We start from the raw sequence: 11,112 nt of genomic DNA on the forward strand, positions 1-11,112 counted from the left end.
TATTGTGATAATGTTAAATGTCAATTTCTCAGAATATAGAATATAGGCCTCTATCTGTGGAGGATTGTCCTCTTTGAAATAATTCTGGAGGGCAGTCTACCCTGGCTGGAATCCTGAACTGTGTATGTAGAGAAAGAAAACCTTGCATCATGCAATCCACGTTCTCTCTTCCTAACTGTAGATGCAACATGACCAGCTGATTCAATTCCCTTTTGCCTTGCCTTCTCATCAATCATAACCAATGAAAACAGAATAAGAATGCACACCAGACAGTATGGACAGGAATTTCTCATTCCTCTGCTCCTTCCCAAATGTCCTCTGAGAAATCCACTGTGGACTCTGGCCACTGCCAGGTCTCCGCTGAGAGCTAGGACATTGGCAATTAATTCAAATTCCCTGCCTCCTATCTAAGGTCAAATCAATCTGACTCAGCCAACCTACCTGTCCAATGCACCCATGCTAAAAAAGATGGGATGGTATATTATCCAGGTAATTTGATGAGCAAACAATGTCTTTTCTGTGCTGAGAACAAAGCTAAGAAGACTTCATATCAATGTAAGAAAACTCCTGGAGACAAGAAAACAAGAGGAAGAAAGAAACAGACTGCTGTTGAAGGTGTTGTTATAGACCTCTTAACTCTTACAGTATGTATGGGCTTTCAACTGGTCTGAAATTTGTTTTCTCAGTTCTCATTTAAAAAAGAAAAACCGCATGGTAGACTACAGTGGTAATGCATGCCTATCATTCTAAACCTCAGGAGAAGGAAGCCAGAGGGTTGTATACTCAAGGTCAGGCTAGGCTGCAACATGAGACTGTCTCAAAAATGCAGTGGGTAAACAGAGAGAAAAGGAGTAGAAATAGAGAAGAAATAGAAATAAAGGGAAGAAAGGAAGGGATAAAAGAAGAGAGATAAGGGAAACATGAAATTTCCTCCAACTCTGTCTTGGAGGAATATAGGAAGAATGGCAAGAGGAAGAGGAGGAAGAGGAGGAGAAAAGGAAGAAGAGGAAGAAGTGAGCTACAGATAACATCTTTACCCCCCGCAGTCCCCACAAGAGCAGACTCACCAGATTAATCAGGAACAGTACCAGACAATGAATAAATCTAAACCTGACTGGATGCTGCAAGGCAGAAGGGATTTCCACAGTAAGAAAATGCTGAATAACAGTCCATATGAAGACTCCCAGGATAAATATAGACAGGATTGCCAGGAGCGCCAGCCACATAGAAGTCATAATCCCAAGGCCCATAAAACCTGCCATTCTGAAAACTTCCCTTGAAACCCAGTTTTGTAGGCTGATGCCCCCAGCCACTCCTCCCAGACTGTATCTGACCAGATGAATTAACCTGTCACCTTACATAGCCACTTGAGTCAGCCATTTGGAACCAGAAGAACCTGTGCATCAGGAAACTAATAGACCAAAAATCATACCAAGGAATGTAGCTGCCCACGGCTACATTTGAATGGTTTAACGGGTTCCCTGGAAGGAAAGCTTGGGATAGGGAACAGGGTGACAAGAGAAACATGGAACCAAGAGAAGATTTCCTACTCAAGGCTCAAAGTTTAATGAAGGTCTCCAAATATATATATATATATATATATATATATATATATATATATATATATATATATATATATATATATATAGGCGGGGCAAGAGGCCTCCCCCAAAAGCTGGAAACTGCTTCTGCTTGCTCTGTGAGAGGCTGGTGTCAGGTGGTGGCTAGTGTCTCTCAGGAAGCGGTTATCCTTGGAGAACAATAGGCTTCACCTTGGTCTGAGCGCTCCACCCTAGGTGGAGGGGATTATGGCTAGCACAGGAATTCCTGCTCGAAGACTGGGAGAGGAACTTCACCTTGATCAATGTCAAGTCCTGCCAGGTGGCACAGCACCCCAATATGGCTCTCCACAAGGAGGACCACCACTTAAAAGAATAGCAAGATGGGACTCTTAGTCACCCCAACTGTTCAGGTCGCAGAAAGAAGTCTAATATGGGTTACATAGACTTCCTCACACAAAGTCTGTGATAAGCCCACTTTTGCACCAAATCCTGGCTAAAGCTGGCAAAAACCCTTCCTGCCTCCACCTCCTTGGTTTCTCTCTCTCTCTCTCTCTCTCTCTCTCTCTCTCTCTCTCTCTCTCTCTCTCTCTCTCTCTCTCTCATGTCTATTTTTTTAAGAATGCAGAAAACTGCAGAGAACTCACTGGTTTCAACTGTCCACCCAAATGCCAATTTGCAAGGTTTTAAACAGTACCTTTTCTGCTTTCTGGGTCTGTTCTTTTGTTTGCTAAAGCCAAAGCTTTGTCAGAAAAGAGGCAGGTAAGGCTATTAGAGGAGATTAGAGTGCTGATTCCTGACCTAGAGCCTCACACAGCAGGCTCCTGTAACACCTGGAATTTCCCCCAGGCAAAATAGTGTACAAAGATTACAACATGAAGTTTAATATATGTTTCTATGAGTTACTTTGAGCAAAGTACCATGACATAAGAAGAACACACACACACACAAACACAAATAAAAACAAAAACAAAAAAACAGGAATTGCAGACATAAGGAACAACTCCTCCTACTCCTACTCCTACTCCTACTCCTACTCCTACTCCTACTCCTACTCCTACTCCTACTCCTACTTCTCGGGCCAAGGCAGAGCCTCACAGGAAAATGTTGTTTTCGATGGCATAGGGATAAACTCAAGATCCTTTTACTTTTCATTCTCTGATTTTTGAGGGACCATGTAGTCCTACCAGGACTCAGGTGAGAATCATCTTCACTGCTCAGTAAAGGTCCAGAACAAGAATTCCTGTGCCCTGAGAACTTGCTTTTTGATTTATGGCTTTATTATTATTATTTAACTTATCGATTCTTTATGAATTTCACATCATGCACCCCAATACCAGTCACCTACCTATCCCTTCATCTCTGCCCTCCACCCTTGCAACCTCCCCTCAAAAGAAAAAAAAATTTTTTCATTGTGGAAGCTGTAGTGTGTCGCAGTGTGTGCCCCCCAGTACACATCTTTACTTGATAAGGTTCATTGCAATGAGTCATTGGTCTGGTTTGAGGCCTCTGGCTTCTGCTACAGTATCAATACTGGATCCTTACCAGGTATCCTGTTGTTGCCCAGTGTCTTCCTGAAGCTTTAGGACCAGCACTTTCATGGGCTTAAACAGATGTTGCGGTGGGCCAACTCAAAGCCCTGGATCTGGGCCTGGGTGATAACAGATGGTCAGCCTGCAGCTTACCTGCACCTGTACTTCCAGGTCATACTCTCCAGCACCAGCCTGGCTACCTTATCCAGTGCCTCAGAGGTCAAGGGGCAGGGCCAGCTGTCTCACTTGCTCTCATGCCCTTGGGGCCAGCTCTCCCACACTCCCCAGGTGAGGGGTGGGGCCAGCTCTGTTTAGCCCTTGGGCATCAACATGGTTTCAGGTGGCAGCCCAGACCAGGGATATCCACATGGCCTTTGAGGGTAACTTGGACAATAGACATTGATGCAGACCTCTGACACTGCAGAGCCACAGACTCAGGCATGGCCTGCAGTGTCGGCAGCAACAGTAGCATCACCATGCCCACAGGCTGTTACTCACCACCCTCACATCTCCAGTTCTGCTTCTCTTCATAGTGCACAAGCCATTTCACTTCTCTTTCTCTTCCATTTCTCCACCACATACTTGTTCATTGTAGCAGTGCCCCCATGGCAGTGGGTGGGCCTTCCCTGCTGTCATATCTGTTTCAATTTTTCTAGAGGTTCTGATCAGGACTGTTAAGCAAAAATAAGTACACAGACAATTACATAAGGGGTAAATAAATTGAAGGTAGATAGTATATGAATAGATGATAGATACATAGATAGGTAAGATACATTGATAGATAAGATAGATAGATAGATAGATAGATAGATAGATAGATAGATAGATAGATAGATAGATCTGCATTAACTTTTCCTGGAGAAATCAAATGTCTGTTCACCTCAGATAGGTACTTATAGCACAGTAAAGTACATTTCTACCAAAGTCCAACTTTGTCAACTAATGACCTTATTGGTCTTGCTTATAGAGCTGAATAGGAGTTATTTATAGGACTAAGAGTGAACTCCAAAAAGCTGCATCACCACAAAGTCTCATTCTGTTGTGGATGAAAACCTGCTGGAAGCTGCATCATAAAGTCCCACCCTTCACTTAACTTTCCACTTCCCAGATATTTCTCAAGATCATATGCAGATGGGATGGAAGGAGACAGAAAGGAATCTTAGGTAAGGGCCTGTCAGAGAGAGAGAGAGAGAGAGAGAAAGAGAGAGAGAGAGAGAAACAGTCAGTCAGACAGACAGACAAACAGAAACAGAGATCAGAAAATAGACCATGCATCTACATCTAAACAGGAAACACCTACATCTAAACAGGAAGCAAAAAGAACTATTTGGGTATTGGAGACAAAACCTATTTACATACCAGGCTAAGGTCCATATACAAGAATACAGGGAAGTCATAGGCTTCATATGAGGGAAGGAACAAAACCAGGCACAAAACTATTAAAGACTAATGTCCATGCCTTCCTAACGCTACATTACACAGCACCTGATGTCCAGTTAAAATTTAAAATCATGGTCACTGGATTAACCCACAAATGATGATAACATCCTCACCATCCCCTCTCAACAGTGCCATAAAAGGGTAGTACTTTGGTACTTTGGTGAGTGGACCTTCTGAGGGGACATTTATATCCAAATGACATCTAGAGTATGCTTAGAGTTTATAAGCCCCTGAGTTTAGTTATCAGCCCCAAACAAAGAGTGTCAGAGTCTGAAAATCATTTTTCAACTTATAATAAAATTATTAACTAAAATAATAATCATCAGTAAATAAAATTATCAGTTGAGTGGTTTGAATGACACTGTATGATAAAGGACTTATTTAGTAGAGGCCAGGCTCTAGACTTGAACTCTGACACTGTATATCAAAATTGAACAACAAAAGATTAGAAATCATGATGGTACAGATTATGTTCATTATGGGCTAATAAGAACACACAATATAATTTTGTTCTGTAGGATTCCAAACAACTAAATTCAAATATACAACCAATACATTATATCTACTATCAAATGGTCAGCCTTTTGTCATATACATATAAATAACATTATATAGACTGAGCAGGTTATATTTATGTATTTAAAATGTGTGTGCAGTGTGCATGCACATGTGCGTGTATGTACATGTATGTAAGAACAATTTTTTAATGCTATGAATTTGAGAGAGACAGCAAGGGGGCATACATGGGAGGGGTTGGAGGGAAGAAAGAGAAGAGGAAAGGATGTAATTATAATTTGAAATTTTTTAAATTATACTTTTTGAAAAATATATGTGGTTAGCATGTAAGACACTGAAAAATACAGAGCCTCTGAGGAATGCAAGATCTATTGCAGTCGAGTGAAGGTCTTTGTTCCACTTGATGAAACTGAGTCCCAAAGAATTGACAGAAACCAAAACTGCTTGGACACTCGTTATCTAGAAATGACACCTATGAAGTCGGAATGCTGGCTTCAAACGACCAAGCAGGAATGCTGCTCAGAGATGTTCATGACAGAGGTAGACTTGTTGGAATATATTTTGAAGACAGAACATATTCATGTTGACATAAATGAATGTGGTTCTCCCTGCTGGAATAATCTCTACAATACTTGGTTTACAAAGTCTTCAGCCTCCCCAACCCCATAAAAAACAAAAAACCTGAGACTTTATTGTCTTCACAATATACAAAACTCACAGCTTTTGTTATCACAGGCAGACAATCCACAATTGAAACATGTATATATTTGCAGACTTGTGGGTAGCTACAAAAGGCATAGCCCTGTGTCCACATAAATAGGTACAGAGTGATTATAAATAAATTGCAATGTCCTGCAGTTGGATCTGCATTTGGAAATAATTAGGAACCTCACAAAACATTTGCATCAGGGTCATAAATGAGAAAGGTGACTTAAAATAGCTAAGTAAAATAACCAGGTCATTGCACTAAAATACAAACGCAGAAGACAGAGCACATTAATAGTATTCAGGATACAATCGTGACTGCACATGCTCATGTCTACCTACCATACTAAGAACTTAACACCCGAGAAACCAAATGTTAAGATAAATAGAAGGAAGAAATGGGAAATAGATTAAATACCTATATGCTAGAATTAGAACATAGGAGACACTAACTAGTGAAGTGGAAATTTCAGGTTTCTGTAACAACTCGCTTGGGTCACCTGATATTTTTCCAGAAGCTGTCTTATGAGATGCTGTGTGATATTTTACTGAAAACAGACACATGAGAGAGTGTGTGGTAGTTAGAAAGAATATTAATAGAACCCCACAAACAGTGAGAGGATGTACATTGTTACACCATGCAACACTTCTCTGGTCTTCACCGGTCTTCACACTGTAGAGAGAAAGGCGCCAAAGAATTTTTTGTGGTATCCTGGTTGATTCTAGCCTCTTACGCTGACTCCTACAGTAGACCCTTGCTGCTTCTGCTGGATTGTGTCACAGCTACTGATTGGTGTTTGGTGCTTGCTATTGGACCAGACTGTTAGTTTCCTAACAGTGAAGAGTGGAATTGCCCCCAAGGAACTACTTCTAAACAGGTCCACAATCCCCATTTTCTGTTAACTTGCTTGTTCCCCTACCTCTGTTTGCTGGCATAGGCAGGAGGTTGAAGTGTTTGAGAACCCTAAATAAAGTAGATTTTGAAAAAAAAGCTAAACCTACACAGGGTGCCCACTCATGAGGCCTAAGCTATCGTGCAACTTTGTCTCTAATGAAATAGATGAATAAATTTGGTTATATTTTCATCATTTTGCCTTCAATTTATTTTCCTATTAGAATCTTTAGGCAAAGGGAAAATGGTATTATGGAATGGGTCTTCTTTTTTTTTTAAGGGAACTAAAAACACTTTATGATAAAATTAAAGTTTTACATGGAAAATATTTCAGATAAACACGTTAAAATTGACAATTTTCATGGAAAATTAAAGAGTAAAATGGTAGACATGTAAAACATTGCTAAATTAATTGAAATATAGGATAGAAATATTTTATGATAGAATTGAACATTTATTTGGAAAATATCTCTGATAAAATTGTAGAAAATGTAGAAAAACATGTTAGAATTGAAGATTATAAAGAAAATTTTATATAGATATAATAATGGTAGGTATAAAAGTATTCCTAAGTTGATTGAAAGTGGAATTATAAACATTTTCTGATAAACCTGAAGATTTACATGGAAAATATTTCTGATAAAATTGAAGAAATATATAGAAAAACATGTTAAAATTAAAGATTATTATGGAAATTATATAGATAAAATGATATACATAAAGATAATTCTAAGTTGATTGAAGGTGGAATTATAAACATTTTCAGATAACATTGAAAATTTACATTGAAAATATTTCTGGTAAAATTCAAGAAATAAATAGACAAACGTTAAAATTGACTATTTCATGGAAATTTTTACATATAAAATGGTAGATATAAAAACTCTAAATTAATTGAAGGTGGAATTAGAAACATTTGTGATAAAAATCAAAGATTTACATTGAAAACATTTCTGATAAAATAGAGGAATTATATAGAAAGACATACTAAAATTCAAGATATCATGAAAAATAATGCAGATAAAATGGTAGACATAAAAAAATTACTAGATTAATTAAAAGGGGAATTATAAACATTTTCTGATAAAATTGAAGATTTACATGAGAAATATTTCATTAGTCTATGTCTTTTTATTGAGGAGTTGAGTCCATTGATGTTAAGAGATATTAGGGAATAGTTATTGTTGCTTCCTGTTATTTGTGATGCTATTTTTATGTTTGTGTGGGTATCTTCCTTTGGGTTTGTTGGAAGAAGATTACTTTCTTGCTTTTTCTAGGGTGTAGTTTCCCTCCTTGCGTTGGCATTTTCCAACAATTATCCTTTGTAGGGCTGGATTTGTGGAGAGATATTACATAACTTTGGTTTTATCATGGAATGTCTTGGTTTCTCCATCTATGATGTTTGAGAGTTTTACTGGGTATAGCCTGGGCTGGCATTTGTGTCTTAGGGTTTGTATGAGGTCTGCCCAAGATCCTCTAGCTTTCATTGTCTCTGGTGAGAAGTCTGCTGTGATTCTGATAGGCCTGCCTTTATAAGTTACTTTCTCTTTTTCCCTTACTGCTTTTAATATTCTTTCTTTGTTTAGTGAATTTGGTGTTTTGATTATTATGTGCTGGGAGGAGTTTCTGTTCTGGTCCAGGCTGTTTGGAGTTCTGAGGGCTTCTTGTATGTTCATGGGCATCTCTTTCTCTAGGTTAGGGAAGTTTTCTTCTACAATTTTGTTGAAGATATTTACTGGCCCTTTACGTATACCTATAATCCTTAGGTTTGGTCTTCCCATTGTGTCCTGGAGTTCCTGGATGTTTTGGGTTACCAGCATTTTGCATTTTCTTGGACTGTTGAGTCAATGTTTTCTATGGAATCTTCAGCACCTGAGATTCTTTCTTCAATCTCTTGTATTCTGTTGTTGATGCTTGCATCTATGACTCCTGAATTCTTTCCAAGGTTTTCTATCTCCAGAGATATCTCACTTTGTGATTTCTTTATTGTTTCTACTTCTACTTTTAGATACTAGATGGTTTTGTTCAGTTCCTTCACTTGATTGTTTGTGTTTTCCTGTAATTCTTTAAGGGATTTTTGTGTTTCTTCTTTAAGGGCTTCTGCCTGTTGAGCCATGATCTCCTGTATTTCTTTAAGGGATTTTTGTGTTTCCTCTTTAAGGGCTTTTACTTGTTGACCGGATGTTCCCCTGTATTTCTTTAAGGGGGTTATTTAAGTCTTTCTTGAAGCCCTCTATTAGCATCATGAGATACGATTTTAAATCAGACTCTTGCTTTTCCAGTGTGTTGGGGTATCCGGGACTTGCTGTGGTGGGAGAACTGGGTTTTGATGTTGCCATGTGGCCTTAGTTTCTGTTGGTAGGGTTGTTGTGCTTGTCTTTCGCCATCTGGTTATCTCTGGTGCTAGTTGGTATTGTTGTCTCTGGCTGGAGTTTGTTCCTCCTATGGGCCTGAAAGCCTGTGTCCTTACTCCTCTGAGCTCAGAAGAGAAAGCACTGCTGGGAGATCTCTCTCTCCTGGTGGACTATCCACAGAAGGCTGTGGAGTTTCCTGGCTCCCTGGTGCCAATGGTGGCAGGAAGACTTCTGTCACAGCTGCTCCACTGATATTTTTTTTTGAATAGCATCTTCATTTACATTGCCAATGGTAAAACCTTTCCTGATACCCCCCTCCCCTAAGACCACCATCCCCTCCCCCTCCTCCTTCCCCCTGCCTCCACATATATGTTCCTCCACACAACTCACTCCCACCTTCCTCCCCCTCAGTTTCCCTTCGTTGGGGCCTCTGTTGAGCCTTTACCTGACCAAGGACCATTCCTCCCACCGATTCCCAACAAGGCATTTCTCTGCCACATTTTTGGCTGGAACCATGTGTGCCCCTTGGTTGATGGTTCAGTCCCTGGGAGTCTTGGGGGAGGGGGGCATCTGGGTGGCCAAAATCATTGTTCTTCCCATGGGTCTGCAAACCCCTTCGGCTCCTCTGTACCATCCTCCAGCTCCTCCATGGGGACCTCATGCCCAGTCCAATAGTTGGTTGCTAGCATCTGCCTCTGTATTTGTAAGGCTCTGGCAGGGCCCCTCCGGAGACAACCATGACATGCTCCTTTTGGTATGCACTTCTTGTTGTCCATAGTAGTGTCTGGGTTTGGTGACTGTTTATAGGATAAATCCCCAGGTAGGGCAGTCTCTGGTGGCCTTTACTTCAGTCTCTGCTCCACACATTTGTCTCCCTTATTGCTCCTGTGAGTATTTTGTTCCCTTTCTCAGAGGAACCCTACCTAAGTCCTCCTTCTTCTTGAGCTTCCTGTGCTGGGTGAATTGTAACTTGTTTATTTTGAGCCTTTGGGCTAACATCCGCTTATTAGTGAGTACATACCATGTTTGTTCTTTTGTGATTGGGTTGCCTCACTAAGGATGACACTTTCTAGTTCCATCCATTTGCCTAAGAATTTTATGAATTCATTGTTTTTAATAGCTGAATAGTACTCCAAGCTCAACTCCAAGTGGATCAAGGATCTACACATAAAACCAGACACACTGAAGCTTATAGAGGAGAAAATGGGGATGAATCTTAAACACATAGGCACAGGGGGAAAGTTACTAAACAGAACACCAATGGCTTATGTTCTAAGAACAAGAATCGACAAATGGGACCTCATAAAACTACAAAGCTTCTATAAGGCAAAGGACACAGTCAATAGGACAAAACAACAACCAATAAATTGGGAAAAGATCTTTACCAACCCTATATCTGATAGAGGGCTAATATCCAAGATATACAAAAACTCAAGAAGTTAGTCTCCAGAGAGTCAAATGGGAAGTGGGAAGGGTTGGGTGGGAAAACAGGGGGAGGGAAGAGGATTGATGGGACTTTCGGGGAGTGGGGGTCCAGAAAAGGGGAAATCATTTGAAATGTAAATAAATATATCAATAATTTTTTTAAAAATGGGGTACAGAGCTAAACAGGGAATTCTCAACTGAGGAAGCTCGAATGGCTCTAAAGCACCTAAAGAAATGTTCAGCATCCTTAGTTATCAGGGAAATGCAATTCAAAACAACACTGAGATTCCACCTTACACCAGTCAGAATGGCTAAGATGAAAAACTCAGGGGACAGCAGATGCTGGAGAGGATGTGGGGAAAAAGGAACACTTCTCCATTGTTGGTGGGATTTCTAGCTGGTAAATCAGTTTGTTTTCCTCAGAAAATTAGACAGCGTATTACCTGAGGACCAAGCTATACCACTTCTGGGCATATACCCAGAAGATGCTCCTACATGTATGCTCCACTATGCTCATAGCTGCCTTATTTATAATAGCCAGAAGCTAGAAAGAACCCAGATGTCCCTCAACAAAGGAACTGATACAGAAACTATGGTATATATGCTCCACTGATCTTATGCCTTCTGTGCTCCTAGCTCTTCCCCTCCAGAGAGAAGGTGGAGAGCTCACCTCTGCACTCAGAAGTGAA

At 40.1% G+C, this 11,112-nt stretch overlaps 1 pseudogene; it reads right to left on the bottom strand.

The window, feature by feature from the left end:
- Nucleotides 1-1,235, bottom strand: part of LOC127680432 (arylacetamide deacetylase-like 4) — a 45,246-nt pseudogene extending 44,011 nt beyond the window's left edge.
- Between the last annotated feature and the right edge of the window lie 9,877 nt (nt 1,236-11,112).

This window comes from Apodemus sylvaticus, chromosome 3 (assembly GCF_947179515.1).
Source record: "Apodemus sylvaticus chromosome 3, mApoSyl1.1, whole genome shotgun sequence".
NCBI classification, from domain to species: Eukaryota; Metazoa; Chordata; class Mammalia; order Rodentia; family Muridae; genus Apodemus; species Apodemus sylvaticus.